Genomic DNA, 25844 nt, shown 5'->3' on the forward strand with positions numbered 1-25844 from the left:
CAATTTTTCTACAGTCGAAAAAATCAATTTTCTGATGAAAAACGATGACCCGTGACCTCTCAAATTTTCTACAGATGGCCAAAAATAATAAATTTGTAATATTTATTTTTTTGACTGTAAATGACTATTGCATGTGAATTGTCACTTTTGGAATAAAAATAAGTGTGTTTAGAGTCATTTTAATGCTTGAAATTGGTGAAAATAGAAGCTTCTGAGTAGGAGAAAACATCTGTAAAAATGTCAATTTTGGTCACATTGAGGCTTTAAAAATTAGTTATTTAACACGAGGCACAATCCAAATGACATTTTGAATTAATTTTTCTACAGTCCAAAAAAATCAATTTTCTGATGAAAAATGATGACCCGTGACCTGTCGAATTTTCTCCAGATGGTCAAAAATTGAAATTTTTTAATATTGAATTTTTTGACTGTAAATGACTATTGCATGTGAATTGTCACTTTTGGAATAAAAATAAGTGTGTTTAGAGTCATTTTAATGCCTGAAATTGGTGAGAATAGAAGCTTCTGAGTAGGAGAAAAAGTCGGTAAAAATGTCAATTTTGGTCACATTGAGGCTTTAAAAAGTAGTTATTCAACATGAGGCACAATCCAAATGACATTTTGATTCAATTTTTCTACAGTCGAAAAAATCAATTTTCTGATGAAAAACGATGACCCGTGACCTGTCGAATTTTCTCCAGATGGTCAAAAATGGTAAATTTTTAATATTGAATTTTTTGACTGTAAATGACTATTGCATGTGAATTATCACTTTTGGAACAAAAATAAGTGTGTTTAGAGTCATTTTAATGCCTGAAATTGGTCAAAATAGAAGCTTCTGAGTAGGAGAAAAACTCTGTAAAAATGTCAATTTTGGTCACATTGAGGCTTTAAAAAGTAGTTATTCAACATGAGGCACAATCCAAATGACATTTTGATTCAATTTTTCTACAGTCGAAAAAATCAATTTTCTGATGAAAAACTATGACCCGTGACCTGTCAAGCTTTCTACAGGTGGTCAAAAATAATAAATTTGTAATATTTAATTTTTTGACTGTAAATGACTATTGCATGTGAATTATCACTTTTGGAACAAAAATAAGTGTGTTAGAGTCATTTTAATGCCTGAAATGGGTGAAAATAGAAGCTTCTGAGTAGGAGAAAAAGTCTGTAAAAATGTCAATTTTGGTCACATTGAGGCTTTAAAAAGTAGTTATTCAACATGAGGCACAATCCAAATGACATTTTGATTCAATTTTTCTACAGTCGAAAAAATCAATTTTCTGATGAAAAACGATGACCCGTGACCTCTCAAATTTTCTACAGATGGCCAAAAATATTAAATTTGTAATATTTATTTTTTTGACTGTAAATGACTATTGCATGTGAATTGTCACTTTTGGAATAAAAATAAGTGTGTTTAGAGTCATTTTAATGCCTGAAATTGGTGAAAATAGAAGCTTCTGAGTAGGAGAAAACGTCTGTAAAAATGTCAATTTTGGTCACATTGAGGCTTTAAAAATTAGTTATTTAACACGAGGCACAATCCAAATGACATTTTGAATTAATTTTTCTACAGTCCAAAAAAATCAATTTTCTGATGAAAAATGATGACCCGTGACCTGTCGAATTTTCTCCAGATGGTCAAAAATGGAAATTTTTTAATATTGAATTTTTTGACTGTAAATGACTATTGCATGTGAATTGTCACTTTTGGAATAAAAATAAGTGTGTTTAGAGTCATTTTAATGCCTGAAATTGGTGAGAATAGAAGCTTCAGAGTAGGAGAAAAAGTCGGTAAAAATGTCAATTTTGGTCACATTGAGGCTTTAAAAAGTAGTTATTCAACATGAGGCACAATCCAAATGACATCATTTTGATTCAATTTTTCTACAGTCGAAAAAATCAATTTTCTGATGAAAAACGATGACCCGTGACCTGTCGAATTTTCTCCAGATGGTCAAAAATGGTAAATTTTTAATATTGAATTTTTTGACTGTAAATGACTATTGCATGTGAATTATCACTTTTGGAACAAAAATAAGTGTGTTTAGAGTCATTTTAATGCCTGAAATTGGTGAAAATAGAAGCCTCTGAGTAGGAGAAAAACTCTGTAAAAATGTCAATTTTGGTCACATTGAGGCTTTAAAAAGTAGTTATTCAACATGAGGCACAATCCAAATGACATTTTGATTCAATTTTTCTACAGTCGAAAAAATCAATTTTCTGATGAAAAACGATGACCCGTGACCTCTCAAATTTTCTACAGATGGCCAAAAATAATAAATTTGTAATATTTATTTTTTTGACTGTAAATGACTATTGCATGTGAATTGTCACTTTTGGAATAAAAATAAGTGTGTTTAGAGTCATTTTAATGCTTGAAATTGGTGAAAATAGAAGCTTCTGAGTAGGAGAAAACATCTGTAAAAATGTCAATTTTGGTCACATTGAGGCTTTAAAAATTAGTTATTTAACACGAGGCACAATCCAAATGACATTTTGAATTAATTTTTCTACAGTCCAAAAAAATCAATTTTCTGATGAAAAATGATGACCCGTGACCTGTCGAATTTTCTCCAGATGGTCAAAAATTGAAATTTTTTAATATTGAATTTTTTGACTGTAAATGACTATTGCATGTGAATTGTCACTTTTGGAATAAAAATAAGTGTGTTTAGAGTCATTTTAATGCCTGAAATTGGTGAGAATAGAAGCTTCTGAGTAGGAGAAAAAGTCGGTAAAAATGTCAATTTTGGTCACATTGAGGCTTTAAAAAGTAGTTATTCAACATGAGGCACAATCCAAATGACATCATTTTGATTCAATTTTTCTACAGTCGAAAAAATCAATTTTCTGATGAAAAACGATGACCCGTGACCTGTCGAACTTTCTCCAGATGGTCAAAAATGGTAAATTTTTAATATTGAATTTTTTGACTGTAAATGACTATTGCATGTGAATTATCACTTTTGGAACAAAAATAAGTGTGTTTAGAGTCATTTTAATGCCTGAAATTGGTGAAAATAGAAGCCTCTGAGTAGGAGAAAAACTCTGTAAAAATGTCAATTTTGGTCACATTGAGGCTTTAAAAAGTAGTTATTCAACATGAGGCACAATCCAAATGACATTTTGATTCAATTTTTCTACAGTCGAAAAAATCAATTTTCTGATGAAAAACGATGACCCGTGACCTCTCAAATTTTCTACAGATGGCCAAAAATAATAAATTTGTAATATTTATTTTTTTGACTGTAAATGACTATTGCATGTGAATTGTCACTTTTGGAATAAAAATAAGTGTGTTTAGAGTCATTTTAATGCTTGAAATTGGTGAAAATAGAAGCTTCTGAGTAGGAGAAAACATCTGTAAAAATGTCAATTTTGGTCACATTGAGGCTTTAAAAATTAGTTATTTAACACGAGGCACAATCCAAATGACATTTTGAATTAATTTTTCTACAGTCCAAAAAAATCAATTTTCTGATGAAAAATGATGACCCGTGACCTGTCGAATTTTCTCCAGATGGTCAAAAATTGAAATTTTTTAATATTGAATTTTTTGACTGTAAATGACTATTGCATGTGAATTGTCACTTTTGGAATAAAAATAAGTGTGTTTAGAGTCATTTTAATGCCTGAAATTGGTGAGAATAGAAGCTTCTGAGTAGGAGAAAAAGTCGGTAAAAATGTCAATTTTGGTCACATTGAGGCTTTAAAAAGTAGTTATTCAACATGAGGCACAATCCAAATGACATTTTGATTCAATTTTTCTACAGTCGAAAAAATCAATTTTCTGATGAAAAACGATGACCCGTGACCTGTCGAATTTTCTCCAGATGGTCAAAAATGGTAAATTTTTAATATTGAATTTTTTGACTGTAAATGACTATTGCATGTGAATTATCACTTTTGGAACAAAAATAAGTGTGTTTAGAGTCATTTTAATGCCTGAAATTGGTCAAAATAGAAGCTTCTGAGTAGGAGAAAAACTCTGTAAAAATGTCAATTTTGGTCACATTGAGGCTTTAAAAAGTAGTTATTCAACATGAGGCACAATCCAAATGACATTTTGATTCAATTTTTCTACAGTCGAAAAAATCAATTTTCTGATGAAAAACTATGACCCGTGACCTGTCAAGCTTTCTACAGGTGGTCAAAAATAATAAATTTGTAATATTTAATTTTTTGACTGTAAATGACTATTGCATGTGAATTATCACTTTTGGAACAAAAATAAGTGTGTTTAGAGTCATTTTAATGCCTGAAATGGGTGAAAATAGAAGCTTCTGAGTAGGAGAAAAAGTCTGTAAAAATGTCAATTTTGGTCACATTGAGGCTTTAAAAAGTAGTTATTCAACATGAGGCACAATCCAAATGACATTTTGATTCAATTTTTCTACAGTCGAAAAAATCAATTTTCTGATGAAAAACGATGACCCGTGACCTGTCAAACTTTCTCCAGATGTTAAAAAATAATAAATTTGTAATATTAAATTTTTTGACTGTAAATGACTATTGCATGTGAATTATCACTTTTGGAACAAAAATAAGTGTGTTTAGAGTCATTTTAATGCCTGAAATTGGTGAAAATAGAAGCTTCTGAGTAGGAGAAAAAGTCTGTAAAATGTCAATTTTGGTCACATTGAGGCTTTAAAAAGTAGTTATTCAACATGAGGCACAATCCAAATGACATTTTGATTCAATTTTTCTACAGTCGAAAAAAATCTATTTTCTGATGAAAAACGATGACCCGTGACCTGTCGAATTTTCTCCAGATGGTCAAAAATGGTAATTTTTTAATATTGAATTTTTTGACTGTAAATGACTATTGCATGTGAATTGTCACTTTTGGAATAAAAATAAGTGTGTTTAGAGTCATTTTAATGCCTGAAATTGGTGAGAATAGAAGCTTCTGAGTAGGAGAAAAAGTCGGTAAAAATGTCAATTTTGGTCACATTGAGGCTTTAAAAAGTAGTTATTCAACATGAGGCACAATCCAAATGACATTTTGAATTAATTTTTCTACAGTCCAAAAAATCTATTTTCTGATGAAAAACGATGACCCGTGACCTGTCGAATTTTCTCCAGATGGTCAAAAATGGTCATTTTTTAATATTGTATTTTTTGACTGTAAATGACTATTGCATGTGAATTATCACTTTTGGAAGAAAAATAAGTGTGTTTAGAGTCATTTTAATGCCTGAAATTGGTGAAAATAGAAGCTTCTGAGTAGGAGAAAAAGTCTGTAAAAATGTCAATTTTGGTCACATTGAGGCTTTAAAAAGTAGTTATTCAACATGAGGCACAATCCAAATGACATTTTGATTCAATTTTTCTACAGTCGAAAAAATCAATTTTCTGATGAAAAACGATGACCCGTGACCTCTCAAATTTTCTACAGATGGCCAAAAATATTAAATTTGTAATATTTATTTTTTTGACTGTAAATGACTATTGCATGTGAATTGTCACTTTTGGAATAAAAATAAGTGTGTTTAGAGTCATTTTAATGCCTGAAATTGGTGAAAATAGAAGCTTCTGAGTAGGAGAAAACGTCTGTAAAAATGTCAATTTTGGTCACATTGAGGCTTTAAAAATTAGTTATTTAACACGAGGCACAATCCAAATGACATTTTGAATTAATTTTTCTACAGTCCAAAAAAATCAATTTTCTGATGAAAAATGATGACCCGTGACCTGTCGAATTTTCTCCAGATGGTCAAAAATGGAAATTTTTTAATATTGAATTTTTTGACTGTAAATGACTATTGCATGTGAATTGTCACTTTTGGAATAAAAATAAGTGTGTTTAGAGTCATTTTAATGCCTGAAATTGGTGAGAATAGAAGCTTCAGAGTAGGAGAAAAAGTCGGTAAAAATGTCAATTTTGGTCACATTGAGGCTTTAAAAAGTAGTTATTCAACATGAGGCACAATCCAAATGACATCATTTTGATTCAATTTTTCTACAGTCGAAAAAATCAATTTTCTGATGAAAAACGATGACCCGTGACCTGTCGAATTTTCTCCAGATGGTCAAAAATGGTAAATTTTTAATATTGAATTTTTTGACTGTAAATGACTATTGCATGTGAATTATCACTTTTGGAACAAAAATAAGTGTGTTTAGAGTCATTTTAATGCCTGAAATTGGTGAAAATAGAAGCCTCTGAGTAGGAGAAAAACTCTGTAAAAATGTCAATTTTGGTCACATTGAGGCTTTAAAAAGTAGTTATTCAACATGAGGCACAATCCAAATGACATTTTGATTCAATTTTTCTACAGTCGAAAAAATCAATTTTCTGATGAAAAACGATGACCCGTGACCTCTCAAATTTTCTACAGATGGCCAAAAATAATAAATTTGTAATATTTATTTTTTTGACTGTAAATGACTATTGCATGTGAATTGTCACTTTTGGAATAAAAATAAGTGTGTTTAGAGTCATTTTAATGCTTGAAATTGGTGAAAATAGAAGCTTCTGAGTAGGAGAAAACATCTGTAAAAATGTCAATTTTGGTCACATTGAGGCTTTAAAAATTAGTTATTTAACACGAGGCACAATCCAAATGACATTTTGAATTAATTTTTCTACAGTCCAAAAAAATCAATTTTCTGATGAAAAATGATGACCCGTGACCTGTCGAATTTTCTCCAGATGGTCAAAAATTGAAATTTTTTAATATTGAATTTTTTGACTGTAAATGACTATTGCATGTGAATTGTCACTTTTGGAATAAAAATAAGTGTGTTTAGAGTCATTTTAATGCCTGAAATTGGTCAAAATAGAAGCTTCTGAGTAGGAGAAAAACTCTGTAAAAATGTCAATTTTGGTCACATTGAGGCTTTAAAAAGTAGTTATTCAACATGAGGCACAATCCAAATGACATTTTGATTCAATTTTTCTACAGTCGAAAAAATCAATTTTCTGATGAAAAACTATGACCCGTGACCTGTCAAGCTTTCTACAGGTGGTCAAAAATAATAAATTTGTAATATTTAATTTTTTGACTGTAAATGACTATTGCATGTGAATTATCACTTTTGGAACAAAAATAAGTGTGTTTAGAGTCATTTTAATGCCTGAAATGGGTGAAAATAGAAGCTTCTGAGTAGGAGAAAAACTCTGTAAAAATGTCAATTTTGGTCACATTGAGGCTTTAAAAAGTAGTTATTCAACATGAGGCACAATCCAAATGACATTTTGATTCAATTTTTCTACAGTCGAAAAAATCAATTTTCTGATGAAAAACGATGACCCGTGACCTGTCAAACTTTCTCCAGATGTTAAAAAATAATAAATTTGTAATATTAAATTTTTTGACTGTAAATGACTATTGCATGTGAATTATCACTTTTGGAACAAAAATAAGTGTGTTTAGAGTCATTTTAATGCCTGAAATTGGTGAAAATAGAAGCTTCTGAGTAGGAGAAAAAGTCTGTAAAATGTCAATTTTGGTCACATTGAGGCTTTAAAAAGTAGTTATTCAACATGAGGCACAATCCAAATGACATTTTGATTCAATTTTTCTACAGTCGAAAAAAATCTATTTTCTGATGAAAAACGATGACCCGTGACCTGTCGAATTTTCTCCAGATGGTCAAAAATGGTAATTTTTTAATATTGAATTTTTTGACTGTAAATGACTATTGCATGTGAATTGTCACTTTTGGAATAAAAATAAGTGTGTTTAGAGTCATTTTAATGCCTGAAATTGGTGAGAATAGAAGCTTCTGAGTAGGAGAAAAAGTCGGTAAAAATGTCAATTTTGGTCACATTGAGGCTTTAAAAAGTAGTTATTCAACATGAGGCACAATCCAAATGACATTTTGAATTAATTTTTCTACAGTCCAAAAAATCTATTTTCTGATGAAAAACGATGACCCGTGACCTGTCGAATTTTCTCCAGATGGTCAAAAATGGTCATTTTTTAATATTGTATTTTTTGACTGTAAATGACTATTGCATGTGAATTATCACTTTTGGAACAAAAATAAGTGTGTTTAGAGTCATTTTAATGCCTGAAATTGGTCAAAATTGAAGCTTGTGAGTAGGAGAAAACGTCTGTAAAAATGTCAATTTTGGTCACATTGAGGCTTTAAAAAGTAGTTATTCAACATGAGGCACAATCCAAATGACATTTTGATTCAATTTTTCTACAGTCGAAAAAATCAATTTTCTGATGAAAAACGATGACCCGTGACCTGTCAAACTTTCTACAGATGGTCAAAAATAATAAATTTGTAATATTTAATGTTTTGACTGTAAATGACTATTGCATGTGAATTGTCACTTTTGGAAGAAAAATAAGTGTGTTTAGAGTCATTTTAATGCCTGAAATTGGTGAAAATAGAAGCTTCTGAGTAGGAGAAAAAGTCTGTAAAAATGTCAATTTTGGTCACATTGAGGCTTTAAAAAGTAGTTATTCAACATGAGGCACAATCCAAATGACATTTTGATTCAATTTTTCTACAGTCGAAAAAATCAATTTTCTGATGAAAAACGATGACCCGTGACCTCTCAAATTTTCTACAGATGGCCAAAAATAATAAATTTGTAATATTTATTTTTTTGACTGTAAATGACTATTGCATGTGAATTGTCACTTTTGGAATAAAAATAAGTGTGTTTAGAGTCATTTTAATGCCTGAAATTGGTGAAAATAGAAGCTTCTGAGTAGGAGAAAACGTCTGTAAAAATGTCAATTTTGGTCACATTGAGGCTTTAAAAATTAGTTATTTAACACGAGGCACAATCCAAATGACATTTTGAATTAATTTTTCTACAGTCCAAAAAAATCAATTTTCTGATGAAAAATGATGACCCGTGACCTGTCGAATTTTCTCCAGATGGTCAAAAATGGAAATTTTTTAATATTGAATTTTTTGACTGTAAATGACTATTGCATGTGAATTGTCACTTTTGGAATAAAAATAAGTGTGTTTAGAGTCATTTTAATGCCTGAAATTGGTGAGAATAGAAGCTTCAGAGTAGGAGAAAAAGTCGGTAAAAATGTCAATTTTGGTCACATTGAGGCTTTAAAAAGTAGTTATTCAACACGAGGCACAATCCAAATGACATTTTGATTAAATTTTTCTACAGTCGAAAAAATCAATTTTCTGATGAAAAATGATGACCCGTGACCTGTCGAATTTTCTCCAGATGGTCAAAAATTGAAATTTTTTAATATTGAATTTTTTGACTGTAAATGACTATTGCATGTGAATTGTCACTTTTGGAATAAAAATAAGTGTGTTTAGAGTCATTTTAATGCCTGAAATTGGTGAGAATAGAAGCTTCTGAGTAGGAGAAAAAGTCGGTAAAAATGTCAATTTTGGTCACATTGAGGCTTTAAAAAGTAGTTATTCAACATGAGGCACAATCCAAATGACATTTTGATTCAATTTTTCTACAGTCGAAAAAATCAATTTTCTGATGAAAAACGATGACCCGTGACCTGTCGAATTTTCTCCAGATGGTCAAAAATGGTAAATTTTTAATATTGAATTTTTTGACTGTAAATGACTATTGCATGTGAATTATCACTTTTGGAACAAAAATAAGTGTGTTTAGAGTCATTTTAATGCCTGAAATTGGTCAAAATAGAAGCTTCTGAGTAGGAGAAAAACTCTGTAAAAATGTCAATTTTGGTCACATTGAGGCTTTAAAAAGTAGTTATTCAACATGAGGCACAATCCAAATGACATTTTGATTCAATTTTTCTACAGTCGAAAAAATCAATTTTCTGATGAAAAACGATGACCCGTGACCTGTCAAACTTTCTCCAGATGTTAAAAATAATAAATTTGTAATATTTAATTTTTTGACTGTAAATGACTATTGCATGTGAATTATCACTTTTGGAACAAAAATAAGTGTGTTTAGAGTCATTTTAATGCCTGAAATTGGTGAAAATAGAAGCTTCTGAGTAGGAGAAAAAGTCTGTAAAATGTCAATTTTGGTCACATTGAGGCTTTAAAAAGTAGTTATTCAACATGAGGCACAATCCAAATGACATTTTGATTCAATTTTTCTACAGTCGAAAAAAATCTATTTTCTGATGAAAAACGATGACCCGTGACCTGTCGAATTTTCTCCAGATGGTCAAAAATGGTAATTTTTTAATATTGAATTTTTTGACTGTAAATGACTATTGCATGTGAATTGTCACTTTTGGAATAAAAATAAGTGTGTTTAGAGTCATTTTAATGCCTGAAATTGGTGAGAATAGAAGCTTCTGAGTAGGAGAAAAAGTCGGTAAAAATGTCAATTTTGGTCACATTGAGGCTTTAAAAAGTAGTTATTCAACATGAGGCACAATCCAAATGACATTTTGATTCAATTTTTCTACAGTCGAAAAAATCAATTTTCTGATGAAAAACGATGACCCGTGACCTGTCGAATTTTCTCCAGATGGTCAAAAATTGTAATTTTTTAATATTGAATTTTTTGACTGTAAATGACTATTGTATGTGACTTATCACTTTTGGAACAAAAATAAGTGTGTTTAGAGTCATTTTAATGCCTGAAATTGGTCAAAATAGAGGCTTCTAAGTAGGAGAAAAAGTCTGTAAAAATGTCAATTTTGGTCACATTGAGGCTTTAAAAAGTTGTTATTTAACATGAGGCACAATCCAAATGACATTTTGATTCAATTTTTCTACAGTCGAAAAAATCAATTTTCTGATGAAAAACGATGACCCGTGACCTGTCAAACTTTCTCCAGATGTTAAAAAATAATAAATTTGTAATATTTAATTTTTTGACTGTAAATGACTATTGCATGTGAATTATAACTTTTGGAACTGAAATAAGTGTGTTTAGAGTCATTTTAATGCCTGAAATTGGTGAAAATAGAAGCTTCTGAGTAGGAGAAAAACTCTGTAAAAATGTCAATTTTGGTCACATTGAGGCTTTAAAAAGTAGTTATTCAACATGAGGAACAATCCAAATGACATTTTGATTCAATTTTTCTACAGTCGAAAAAATCAATTTTCTGACGAAAAACGATGACCCGTGACCTGTCAAACTTTCTCCAGATGGTCAAAAATAATAAATTTGTAATATTAAATTTTTGGACTTTAACTGACTATTGCATGTGAATTATCACTTTTGGAACAAAAATAAGTGTGTTTAGAGTTATTTTAATGCCTGAAATTGGTGAAAATAGAAGCTTCTGAGTAGGAGAAAAAGTCTGTAAAAATGTCAATTTTGGTCACATTGAGGCTTTAAAAAGTAGTTATTCAACATGAGGCACAATCCAAATGACATTTTGATTCAATTTTTCTACAGTCGAAAAAAATCTATTTTCTGATGAAAAACGATGACCCGTGACCTGTCGAATTTTCTCCAGATGGTCAAAAATTGTAATTTTTTAATATTGAATTTTTTGACTGTAAATGACTATTGTATGTGACTTATCACTTTTGGAACAAAAATAAGTGTGTTTAGAGTCATTTTAATGCCTGAAATTGGTCAAAATAGAAGCTTCTAAGTAGGAGAAAAAGTCTGTAAAAATGTCTATTTTGGTCACATTGAGGCTTTAAAAAGTAGTTATTCAACATGAGGCACAATCCAAATGACATTTTGATTCAATTTTTCTACAGTCGAAAAAATCAATTTTCTGATGAAAAACGATGACCCGTGACCTGTCAAACTTTCTCCAGATGTTAAAAAATAATAAATTTGTAATATTTAATTTTTTGACTGTAAATGACTATTGCATGTGAATTATCACTTTTGGAACTGAAATAAGTGTGTTTAGAGTCATTTTAATGCCTGAAATTGGTGAAAACAGAAGCTTCTGAGTAGGAGAAAAAGACTGTAAAAATGTCAATTTTGGTCACATTGAGGCTTTATAAAGTAGGTATTCAACATGAGGCACAATCCAAATGACATTTTGATTCAATTTTTCTACCGTCGAAAAAATCAATTTTCTGATGAAAAATGATGACCCGTGACCTGCAAACTTTCTACAGATGGTCAAAAATAATAAATTTGTAATATTTAATTTTTTGACTGTAAATGACTATTGCATGTGAATTGTCACTTTTGGAAGAAAAATAAGTGTGTTTAGAGTCATTTTAATGCCTGAAATTGGTGAAAATAGAAGCTTCTGAGTAGGAGAAAAACTCTGTAAAAATGTCAATTTTGCTCACATTGAGGCTTTAAAAAGTAGTTATTCAACATGAGGCACAATCCAAATGACATTTTGATTCAATTTTTCTACCGTCGAAAAAATCAATTTTCTGATGAAAAACGATGACCTGCAAACTTTCTACAGATGGTCAAAAACAATAAATTTGTAATATTAAATTTTTTGACTGTAATTGACTATTGCATGTGAATTATCACTTTTGGAACTAAAATACGTGTGTTTAGAGTCATTTTAATGCCTGAAATTGGTGAAAATAGAAGCTTCTGAGTAGGAGAAAAAGTCTGTAAAAATGTCAATTTTGGTCACATTGAGGCTTTAAAAAGTAGTTATTCAACATGAGGCACAATCCAAATGACATTTTGATTCAATTTTTCTACAGTCGAAAAAATCAATTTTCTGATGAAAAACGATGACCCGTGACCTGTCGAATTTTCTCCAGATGGTCAAAAATGGTAAATTTTTAATATTGAATTTTTTGACTGTAAATGACTATTGCATGTGAATTATCACTTTTGGAACAAAAATAAGTGTGTTTAGAGTCATTTTAATTCCTGAAATTGGTGAAAATAGAAGCTTCTGAGTAGGAGAAAAAGTCTGTAAAAATGTCAATTTTGGTCACATTGAGGCTTTAAAAAGTGATTATTCAACAAGAGGCACAATCCAAATGACATTTTGATTCAATTTTTCTACAGTCGAAAAAATCAATTTTCTGATGAAAAACGATGACCCGTGACCTGTCAAACTTTCTACAGATGGTCAAAAATAATACATTTGTAATATTTAATTTTTTGACTGTAAATGACTATTGCATGTGAATTGTCACTTTTGGAAGAAAAATAAGTGTGTTTAGAGTCATTTTAATGCCTGAAATTGGTGAAAATAGAAGCTTCTGAGTAGGAGAAAAAGTCTGTAAAAATGTCGATTTTGGTCACATTGAGGCTTTACAAAGTGATTATTCAACAACAGGCACAATCCAAATGACATTTTGAATCAATTTTTCTACAGTCCAAAAAATCAATTTTCTGATGAAAAATGATGACCCGTGACCTGTCAAACTTTCTCCAGATGGTCAAAAATAATAAATTTGTAATATTAAATTTTTTGACTGTAATTGACTATTGCATGTGAATTATCACTTTTGGAACTAAAATAAGTGTGTTTAGAGTCATTTTAATGCCTGAAATTGGTGAAAATAGAAGCTTCTGAGTAGGAGAAAAAGTCTGTAAAAATGTCAATTTTGGTCACATTGAGGCTTTAAAAAGTAATTATTCAACAAGAGGCACAATCCAAATGACATTTTGATTCAATTTTTCTACAGTCGAAAAAATCAATTTTCTGATGAAAAACGATGACCCGTGACCTGTCAAACTTTCTACAGATGGTCAAAAATAATAAATTTGTAATATATAATTTTTTGACTGTAAATGACTATTGCATGTGAATTGTCACGTTTGGAAGAAAAATAAGTGTGTTTAGAGTCATTTTAATGCCTGAAATTGGTGAAAATAGAAGCTTCTGAGTAGGAGAAAAACTCTGTAAAAATGTCAATTTTGGTCACATTGAGGCTTTAAAAAGTAGTTATTCAACATGAGGCACAATCGAAATGACATTTTGATTCAATTTTTCTACAGTCGAAAAAATCAATTTTCTGATGAAAAACGATGACCCGTGACCTGTCAAACTTTCTCCAGATGTTAAAAAATAATAAATTTGTAATATTTAATTTTTTGACTGTAAATGACTATTGCATGTGAATTATCACTTTTGGAACTGAAATAAGTGTGTTTAGAGTCATTTTAATGCCTGAAATTGGTGAAAATAGAAGCTTCTGAGTAGGAGAAAAACTCTGTAAAAATGTCAATTTTGGTCACATTGAGGCTTTAAAAAGTAGTTATTCAACATGAGGCACAATCCAAATGACATTTTGATTCAATTTTTCTACAGTCGAAAAAATCAATTTTCTGATGAAAAACGATGACCCGTGACCTGTCGAATTTTCTCCAGATGGTCAAAAATGGTAAATTTTTAATATTGAATTTTTTGACTGTAAATGACTATTGCATGTGAATTGTCACTTTTGGAAGAAAAATAAGTGTGTTTAGAGTCATTTTAATGCCTGAAATTGGTGAAAATAGAAGCTTCTGAGTAGGAGAAAAACTCTGTAAAAATGTCAATTTTGGTCACATTGAGGCTTTAAAAAGTAGTTATTCAACATGAGGCACAATCCAAATGACATTTTGATTCAATTTTTCTACCGTCGAAAAAATCAATTTTCTGATGAAAAACGATGACCTGCAAACTTTCTACAGATGGTCAAAAATAATAAATTTGTAATATTTAATTTTTTGACTGTAAATGACTATTGCATGTGAATTATCACTTTTGGAACTAAAATAGGTGTGTTTAGAGTCATTTTAATGCCTGAAATTGGTGAAAATAGAAGCTTCTGAGTAGGAGAAAAAGTCTGTAAAAATGTCAATTTTGGTCACATTGAGGCTTTACAAAGTGATTATTCAACAACAGGCACAATCCAAATGACATTTTGAATCAATTTTTCTACAGTCCAAAAAATCAATTTTCTGATGAAAAATGATGACCCGTGACCTGTCAAACTTTCTCCAGATGGTCAAAAATAATAAATTTGTAATATTAAATTTTTTGACTGTAATTGACTATTGCATGTGAATTATCACTTTTGGAACTAAAATAAGTGTGTTTAGAGTCATTTTAATGCCTGAAATTGGTGAAAATAGAAGCTTCTGAGTAGGAGAAAAAGTCTGTAAAAATGTCAATTTTGGTCACATTGAGGCTTTAAAAGTAATTATTCAACAAGAGGCACAATCCAAATGACATTTTGATTCAATTTTTCTACAGTCGAAAAAATCAATTTTCTGATGAAAAACGATGACCCGTGACCTGTCAAACTTTCTACAGATGGTCAAAAATAATAAATTTGTAATATTTAATTTTTTGACTGTAAATGACTATTGCATGTGAATTGTCACGTTTGGAAGAAAAATAAGTGTGTTTAGAGTCATTTTAATGCCTGAAATTGGTGAAAATAGAAGCTTCTGAGTAGGAGAAAAACTCTGTAAAAATGTCAATTTTGGTCACATTGAGGCTTTAAAAAGTAGTTATTCAACATGAGGCACAATCCAAATGACATTTTGATTCAATTTTTCTACAGTCGAAAAAATCAATTTTCTGATGAAAAACGATGACCCGTGACCTGTCAAACTTTCTCCAGATGTTAAAAAATAATAAATTTGTAATATTTAATTTTTTGACTGTAAATGACTATTGCATGTGAATTATCACTTTTGGAACTGAAATAAGTGTGTTTAGAGTCATTTTAATGCCTGAAATTGGTGAAAATAGAAGCTTCTGAGTAGGAGAAAAACTCTGTAAAAATGTCAATTTTGGTCACATTGAGGCTTTAAAAAGTAGTTATTCAACATGAGGCACAATCCAAATGACATTTTGATTCAATTTTTCTACAGTCGAAAAAATCAATTTTCTGATGAAAAACGATGACCCGTGACCTGTCAAACTTTCTACAGATGGTCAAAAATAATAAATTTGTAATATTTAATTTTTTGACTGTAAATGACTATTGCATGTGAATTGTCACGTTTGGAAGAAAAATAAGTGTGTTTAGAGTCATTTTAATGCCTGAAATTGGTGAAAATAGAAGCTTCTGAGTAGGAGAAAAACTCTGTAAAAATGTCAATTTTGGTCACATTGAGGCTTTAAAAAGTAGTTATTCAACATGAGGCACAATCCAAATGACATTTTGATTCAATTTTTCTACAGTCGAAAAAATCAATTTTCTGATGAAAAACGATGACCCGTGACCTGTCAAACTTTCTCCAGATGTTAAAAAATAATAAATTTGTAATATTTAATTTTTTGACTGTAAATGACTATTGCATGTGAATTATCACTTTTGGAACTGAAATAAGTGTGTTTAGAGTCATTTTAATGCCTGAAATTGGTGAAAATAGAAGCTTCTGAGTAGGAGAAAAACTCTGTAAAAATGTCAATTTTGGTCACATTGAGGCTTTAAAAAGTAGTTATTCAACATGAGGCACAATCCAAATGACATTTTGATTCAATTTTTCTACAGTCGAAAAAATCAATTTTCTGATGAAAAACGATGACCCGTGACCTGTCAAACTTTCTACAGATGGTCAAAAATAATAAATTTGTAATATTTAATTTTTTGACTGTAAATGACTATTGCATGTGAATTGTCACTTTTGGAAGAAAAATAAGTGTGTTTAGAGTCATTTTAATGCCTGAAATTGGTGAAAATAGAAGCTTCTGAGTAGGAGAAAAACTCTGTAAAAATGTCAATTTTGGTCAGATTGAGGCTTTAAAAAGTAGTTATTCAACATGAGGCACAATACAAATGACATTTTGATTCAATTTTTCTACAGTCAAAAAAATCAATTTTCTGATGAAAAACGATGACCCGTGACCTGCAAACTTTCTACAGATGGTCAAAAATAATAAATTTGTAATATTTAAGTTTTTTGACTGTAAATGACTATTGCATGTGAACTGTCACTTTTGGAATACAAATAAGTGTGTTTAGAGTAATTTTAATGCCTGAAATTGGTGAAAATAGAAGCTTCTGAGTAGGAGAAAAAGTCTGTAAAAATGTCAATTTTGGTCACATTGAGGCTTTAAAAAGTAGTTATTCAACATGAGGCACAATCCAAATGACATTTTGATTCAATTTTTCTACAGTCGAAAAAATCAATTTTCTGATGAAAAACGATGACCCGTGACCTCTCAAATTTTCTACAGATGGCCAAAAATAATAAATTTGTAACATTTATTTTTTTGACTGTAAATGACTATTGCATGTGAATTGTCCCTTTTGGAATAAAAATAAGTGTGTTTAGAGTCATTTTAATGCCTGAAATTGGTGAAAATAGAAGCTTCTGAGTAGGAGAAAACATCTGTAAAAATGTCAATTTTGGTCACATTGAGGCTTTAAAAATTAGTTATTTAACACGAGGCACAATCCAAATGACATTTTGAATTAATTTTTCTACAGTCCAAAAAAAATCAATTTTCTGATGAAAAATGATGACCCGTGACCTGTCGAATTTTCTCCAGATGGTCAAAACTGGAAATTTTTTAATATTGAATTTTTTGACTGTAAATGATTATTGCATGTGAATTGTCACGTTTGGAAGAAAAATAAGTGTGTTTAGAGTCATTTTAATGCCTGAAATTGGTGAAAATAGAAGCTTCTGAGTAGGAGAAAAACTCTGTAAAAATGTCAATTTTGGTCACATTGAGGCTTTAAAAAGTAGTTATTCAACATGAGGCACAATCCAAATGACATTTTGATTCAATTTTTCTACAGTCGAAAAAATCAATTTTCTGATGAAAAACGATGACCCGTGACCTGTCAAACTTTCTCCAGATGTTAAAAAATAATAAATTTGTAATATTTAATTTTTTGACTGTAAATGACTATTGCATGTGAATTATCACTTTTGGAACTGAAATAAGTGTGTTTAGAGTCATTTTAATGCCTGAAATTGGTGAAAATAGAAGCTTCTGAGTAGGAGAAAAACTCTGTAAAAATGTCAATTTTGGTCACATTGAGGCTTTAAAAAGTAGTTATTCAACATGAGGCACAATCCAAATGACATTTTGATTCAATTTTTCTACAGTCGAAAAAATCAATTTTCTGATGAAAAACGATGACCCGTGACCTGTCAAACTTTCTCCAGATGGTCAAAAATATTAAATTTGTAATATTAAATTTTTTGACTGTAAATGACTATTGCATGTGAATTGTCACTTTTGGAAGAAAAATAAGTGTGTTTAGAGTCATTTTAATGCCTGAAATTGGTGAAAATAGAGGCTTCTGAGTAGGAGAAAAAGTCTGTAAAAATGTCAATTTTGGTCACATTGAGGCTTTAAAAAGTGATTAATCAACAAGAGGCACAATCCAAATGACATTTTGGTTCAATTTTTCTACAGTCGAAAAAATCAATTTTCTGATGAAAAACGATGACCCGTGACCTGTCAAACTTTCTCCAGATGGTCAAAAATATTAAATTTGTAATATTAAATTTTTTGACTGTAAATGACTATTGCATGTGAATTGTCACTTTTGGAAGAAAAATAAGTGTGTTTAGAGTCATTTTAATGCCTGAAATTGGTGAAAATAGAGGCTTCTGAGTAGGAGAAAAAGTCTGTAAAAATGTCAATTTTGGTCACATTGAGGCTTTAAAAAGTAATTATTCAACAAGAGGCACAATCCAAATGACATTTTGATTCAATTTTTCTACAGTCGAAAAAATCAATTTTCTGATGAAAAACGATGACCCGTGACCTGTCAAACTTTCTACAGATGGTCAAAAAAAATAAATTTGTAATATTTAATTTTTTGACTGTAAATGACTATTGCATGTGAATTGTCACGTTTGGAAGAAAAATAAGTGTGTTTAGAGTCATTTTAATGCCTGAAATTGGTGAAAATAGAAGCTTCTGAGTAGGAGAAAAAGTCTGTAAAAATGTCAATTTTGGTCACATTGAGGCTTTAAAAAGTGATTAATCAACAAGAGGCACAATCCAAATGACATTTTGATTCAATTTTTCTACAGTCGAAAAAATCAATTTTCTGATGAAAAACGATGACCCGTGACCTGTCAAACTTTCTACAGATGGTCAAAAATAATAAATTTGTAATATTAAATTTTTTGACTGTAAATGACTATTGCATGTGAATTGTCACTTTTGGAAGAAAAATAAGTGTGTTTAGAGTCATTTTAATGCCTGAAATTGGTGAAAATAGAAGCTTCTGAGTAGGAGAAAAACTCTGTAAAAATGTCAATTTTGGTCACATTGAGGCTTTAAAAAGTAGTTATTCAACATGAGGCACAATCCAAATGACATTTTGATTGAATTTTTCTACAGTCGAAAAAATCAATTTTCTGATGAAAAACGATGACCCGTGACCTCTCAAATTTTCTACAGATGGCCAAAAATAATAAATTTGTAACATTTATTTTTTTGACTGTAAATGACTATTGCATGTGAATTGTCACTTTTGGAATAAAAATAAGTGTGTTTAGAGTCATTTTAATGCCTGAAATTGGTGAAAATAGAAGCTTCTGAGTAGGAGAAAAAGTCGGTAAAAATGTCAATTTTGGTCACATTGAGGCTTTAAAAAGTAGTTATTCAACATGAGGCACAATCCAAATGACATTTTGATTCAATTTTTCTACAGTCGAAAAAATCAATTTTCTGATGAAAAACGATGACCCGTGACCTGTCGAATTTTCTCCAGATGGTCAAAAATGGTAAATTTTTAATATTGAATTTTTTGACTGTAAATGACTATTGCATGTGAATTATCACTTTTGGAACAAAAATAAGTGTATTTAGAGTCATTTTAATGCCTGAAATTGGTCAAAATAGAAGCTTCTGAGTAGGAGAAAAACTCTGTAAAAATGTCAATTTTGGTCACATTGAGGCTTTAAAAATTAGTTATTTAACACGAGGCACAATCCAAATGACATTTTGAATTAATTTTTCTACAGTCCAAAAAAATCAATTTTCTGATGAAAAATGATGACCCGTGACCTGTCGAATTTTCTCCAGATGGTCAAAAATGGTAATTTTTTAATATTGAATTTTTTGACTGTAAATGACTATTGCATGTGAATTGTCACTTTTGGAATAAACATAAGTGTGTTTAGAGTCATTTTAATGCCTGAAATTGGTGAGAATAGAAGCTTCTGAGTAGGAGAAAAAGTCGGTAAAAATGTCAATTTTGGTCACATTGAGGCTTAAAAAAGTAGTTATTCAACATGAGGCACAATCCAAATGACATTTTGAATTATTTTTCTACAGTCCAAAAAATCTATTTTCTGATGAAAAACGATGACCCGTGACCTGTCGAATTTTCTCCAGATGGTCAAAAATGGTCATTTGTTAATATTGTATTTTTTGACTGTAAATGACTATTGCATGTGAATTATCACTTTTGGAACAAAAATAAGTGTGTTTAGAGTCATTTTAATGCCTGAAATTGGTCAAAATTGAAGCTTCTGAGTAGGAGAAAAAGTCTGTAAAAATGTCAATTTTGGTCACATTGAGGCTTTAAAAAGTAGTTATTCAACATGAGGCACAATCCAAATGACATTTTGATTCAATTTTTCTACAGTCGAAAAAATCAATTTTCTGATGAAAAACGATGACCCGTGACCTGTCAAACTTTCTACAGATGGTCAAAAATAATAAATTTGTAATATTTAATTTTTTGACTGTAAATGACTATTGCATGTGAATTGTCACTTTTGGAAGAAAAATAAGTGTGTTTAGAGTCATTTTAATGCCTGAAATTGGTGAAAATAGAAGCTTCTGAGTAGGAGAAAAAGTCTGTAAAAATGTCAATTTTGGTCACATTGAGGCTTTAAAAAGTAGTTATTCAACATGAGGCACAATCCAAATGACATTTTGATTCAATTTTTCTACAGTCGAAAAAATCAATTTTCTGATGAAAAACGATGACCCGTGACCTCTCAAATTTTCTACAGATGGCCAAAAATATTAAATTTGTAATATTTATTTTTTTGACTGTAAATGACTATTGCATGTGAATTGTCACTTTTGGAATAAAAATAAGTGTGTTTAGAGTCATTTTAATGCCTGAAATTGGTGAAAATAGAAGCTTCTGAGTAGGAGAAAACGTCTGTAAAAATGTCAATTTTGGTCACATTGAGGCTTTAAAAATTAGTTATTTAACACGAGGCACAATCCAAATGACATTTTGAATTAATTTTTCTACAGTCCAAAAAAATCAATTTTCTGATGAAAAATGATGACCCGTGACCTGTCGAATTTTCTCCAGATGGTCAAAAATGGAAATTTTTTAATATTGAATTTTTTGACTGTAAATGACTATTGCATGTGAATTGTCACTTTTGGAATAAAAATAAGTGTGTTTAGAGTCATTTTAATGCCTGAAATTGGTGCGAATAGAAGCTTCAGAGTAGGAGAAAAAGTCGGTAAAAATGTCAATTTTGGTCACATTGAGGCTTTAAAAAGTAGTTATTCAACATGAGGCACAATCCAAATGACATCATTTTGATTCAATTTTTCTACAGTCGAAAAAATCAATTTTCTGATGAAAAACGATGACCCGTGACCTGTCAAACTTTCTCCAGATGTTAAAAAATAATAAATTTGTAATATTAAATTTTTTGACTGTAAATGACTATTGCATGTGAATTATCACTTTTGGAACAAAAATAAGTGTGTTTAGAGTCATTTTAATGCCTGAAATTGGTGAAAATAGAGGCTTCTGAGTAGGAGAAAAAGTCTGTAAAATGTCAATTTTGGTCACATTGAGGCTTTAAAAAGTAGTTATTCAACATGAGGCACAATCCAAATGACATTTTGATTCAATTTTTCTACAGTCGAAAAAAATCTATTTTCTGATGAAAAACGATGACCCGTGACCTGTCGAATTTTCTCCAGATGGTCAAAAATGGTAATTTTTTAATATTGAATTTTTTGACTGTAAATGACTATTGCATGTGAATTGTCACTTTTGGAATAAAAATAAGTGTGTTTAGAGTCATTTTAATGCCTGAAATTGGTGAGAATAGAAGCTTCTGAGTAGGAGAAAAAGTCGGTAAAAATGTCAATTTTGGTCACATTGAGGCTTAAAAAAGTAGTTATTCAACATGAGGCACAATCCAAATGACATTTTGAATTAATTTTTCTACAGTCCAAAAAATCAATTTTCTGATGAAAAACGATGACCCGTGACCTGTCGAATTTTCTCCAGATGGTCAAAAATGTTCATTTTTTAATATTGTATTTTTTGACTGTAAATGACTATTGCATGTGAATTATCACTTTTGGAACTAAAATAAGTGTGTTTAGAGTCATTTTAATGCCTGAAATTGGTGAAAATAGAGGCTTCTGAGTAGGAGAAAAAGTCTGTAAAAATGTCAATTTTGGTCACATTGAGGCTTTAAAAAGTAGTTATTCAACATGAGGCACAATCCAAATGACATTTTGAATCAATTTTTCTACAGTCCAAAAAAATCAATTTTCTGATGAAAAATGATGACCCGTGACCTGTCGAATTTTCTCCAGATGGTCAAAAATGGAAATTTTTTAATATTGAATTTTTTGACTGTAAATGATTATTGCATGTGAATTGTCACTTTTGGAATAAAAATAAGTGTGTTTAGAGTCATTTTAATGCCTGCAATTGGTGAGAATAGAAGCTTCTGAGTAGGAGAAAAAGTCAGTAAAAATGTCAATTTTGGTCACATTGAGGCTTTAAAAAGTAGTTATTCAACATGAGGCACAATCCAAATGACATTTTGATTCAATTTTTCTACAGTCGAAAAAATCAATTTTCTGATGAAAAACGATGACCCGTGACCTGTCGAATTTTCTCCAGATGGTCAAAAATGGTAAATTTTTAATATTGAATTTTTTGACTGTAAATGACTATTGCATGTGAATTATCACTTTTGGAACAAAAATAAGTGTGTTTAGAGTCATTTTAATGCCTGAAATTGGTGAAAATAGAAGCTTCTGAGTAGGAGAAAAAGTCTGTAAAAATGTCAATTTTGGTCACATTGAGGCTTTAAAAAGTGATTATTCAACAAGAGGCACAATCCAAATGACATTTTGATTCAATTTTTCTACAGTCGAAAAAATCAATTTTCTGATGAAAAACGATGACCCGTGACCTGTCAAACTTTCTACAGATGGTCAAAAATAATACATTTGTAATATTTAATTTTTTGACTGTAAATGACTATTGCATGTGAATTGTCACTTTTGGAAGAAAAATAAGTGTGTTTAGAGTCATTTTAATGCCTGAAATTGGTGAAAATAGAGGCTTCTGAGTAGGAGAAAAAGTCTGTAAAAATGTCAATTTTGGTCACATTGAGGCTTTAAAAAGTGATTAATCAACAAGAGGCACAATCCAAATGACATTTTGGTTCAATTTTTCTACAGTCGAAAAAATCAATTTTCTGATGAAAAACGATGACCCGTGACCTGTCAAACTTTCTCCAGATGGTCAAAAATATTAAATTTGTAATATTAAATTTTTTGACTGTAAATGACTATTGCATGTGAATTGTCACTTTTGGAAGAAAAATAAGTGTGTTTAGAGTCATTTTAATGCCTGAAATTGGTGAAAATAGAGGCTTCTGAGTAGGAGAAAAAGTCTGTAAAAATGTCAATTTTGGTCACATTGAGGCTTTAAAAAGTAATTATTCAACAAGAGGCACAATCCAAATGACATTTTGATTCAATTTTTCTACAGTCGAAAAAATCAATTTTCTGATGAAAAACGATGACCCGTGACCTGTCAAACTTTCTACAGATGGTCAAAAATAATAAATTTGTAATATTTAATTTTTTGACTGTAAATGACTATTGCATGTGAATTGTCACGTTTGGAAGAAAAATAAGTGTGTTTAGAGTCATTTTAATGCCTGAAATTGGTGAAAATAGAAGCTTCTGAGTAGGAGAAAAACTCTGTAAAAATGTCAATTTTGGTCACATTGAGGCTTTAAAAAGTAGTTCTTCAACATGAGGCACAATCCAAATGACATTTTGATTCAATTTTTCTACAGTCGAAAAAATCAATTTTCTGATGAAAAACGATGATCCGTGACCTGTCAAACTTTCTCCAGATGTTAAAAAATAATAAATTTGTAATATTTAATTTTTTGACTGTAAATGACTATTGCATGTGAATTATCACTTTTGGAACTGAAATAAGTGTGTTTAGAGTCATTTTAATGCCTGAAATTGGTGAAAATAGAGGCTTCTGAGTAGGAGAAAAAGTCTGTAAAAATGTCAATTTTGGTCACATTGAGGCTTTAAAAAGTGATTAATCAACAAGAGGCACAATCCAAATGACATTTTGATTCAATTTTTCTACAGTCGAAAAAATCAATTTTCTGATGAAAAACGATGACCCGTGACCTGTCAAACTTTCTACAGATGGTCAAAAATAATAAATTTGTAATATTAAATTTTTTGACTGTAAATGACTATTGCATGTGAATTGTCACTTTTGGAAGAAAAATAAGTGTGTTTAGAGTCATTTTAATGCCTGAAATTGGTGAAAATAGAAGCTTCTGAGTAGGAGAAAAACTCTGTAAAAATGTCAATTTTGGTCAGATTGAGGCTTTAAAAAGTAGTTATTCAACATGAGGCACAATACAAATGACATTTTGATTCAATTTTTCTACAGTCAAAAAAATCAATTTCCTGATGAAAAACGATGACCCGTGACCTGCAAACTTTCTACAGATGGTCAAAAATAATAAATTTGTAATATTTAAGTTTTTGACTGTAAATGACTATTGCATGTGAATTGTCACGTTTGGAAGAAAAATAAGTGTGTTTAGAGTCATTTTAATGCCTGAAATTGGTGAAAATAGAAGCTTCTGAGTAGGAGAAAAAGTCTGTAAAAATGTCAATTTTGGTCACATTGAGGCTTTAAAAAGTGATTAATCAACAAGAGGCACAATCCAAATGACATTTTGATTCAATTTTTCTACAGTCGAAAAAATCAATTTTCTGATGAAAAACGATGACCCGTGACCTGTCAAACTTTCTACAGATGGTCAAAAATAATAAATTTGTAATATTAAATTTTTTGACTGTAAATGACTATTGCATGTGAATTGTCACTTTTGGAAGAAAAATAAGTGTGTTTAGAGTCATTTTAATGCCTGAAATTGGTGAAAATAGAAGCTTCTGAGTAGGAGAAAAACTCTGTAAAAATGTCAATTTTGGTCACATTGAGGCTTTAAAAAGTAGTTATTCAACATGAGGCACAATCCAAATGACATTTTGATTGAATTTTTCTACAGTCGAAAAAATCAATTTTCTGATGAAAAACGATGACCCGTGACCTCTCAAATTTTCTACAGATGGCCAAAAATAATAAATTTGTAACATTTATTTTTTTGACTGTAAATGACTATTGCATGTGAATTGTCACTTTTGGAATAAAAATAAGTGTGTTTAGAGTCATTTTAATGCCTGAAATTGGTGAAAATAGAAGCTTCTGAGTAGGAGAAAAAGTCGGTAAAAATGTCAATTTTGGTCACATTGAGGCTTTAAAAAGTAGTTATTCAACATGAGGCACAATCCAAATGACATTTTGATTCAATTTTTCTACAGTCGAAAAAATCAATTTTCTGATGAAAAACGATGACCCGTGACCTGTCGAATTTTCTCCAGATGGTCAAAAATGGTAAATTTTTAATATTGAATTTTTTGACTGTAAATGACTATTGCATGTGAATTATCACTTTTGGAACAAAAATAAGTGTATTTAGAGTCATTTTAATGCCTGAAATTGGTCAAAATAGAAGCTTCTGAGTAGGAGAAAAACTCTGTAAAAATGTCAATTTTGGTCACATTGAGGCTTTAAAAAGTAGTTATTCAACAGGAGGCACAATCCAAATGACATTTTGATTCAATTTTTCTACAGTCGAAAAAATCAATTTTCTGATGAAAACTATGACCCGTGACCTGTCAAGCTTTCTACAGGTGGTCAAAAATAATAAATTTGTAATATTTAATTTTTTGACTGTAAATGACTATTGCATGTGAATTATCACATTTGGAACAAAAATAAGTGTGTTTAGAGTC

Source organism: Triturus cristatus, chromosome 8, assembly GCF_964204655.1.
Source record: "Triturus cristatus chromosome 8, aTriCri1.1, whole genome shotgun sequence".
Lineage (NCBI taxonomy): Eukaryota > Metazoa > Chordata > Amphibia > Caudata > Salamandridae > Triturus > Triturus cristatus.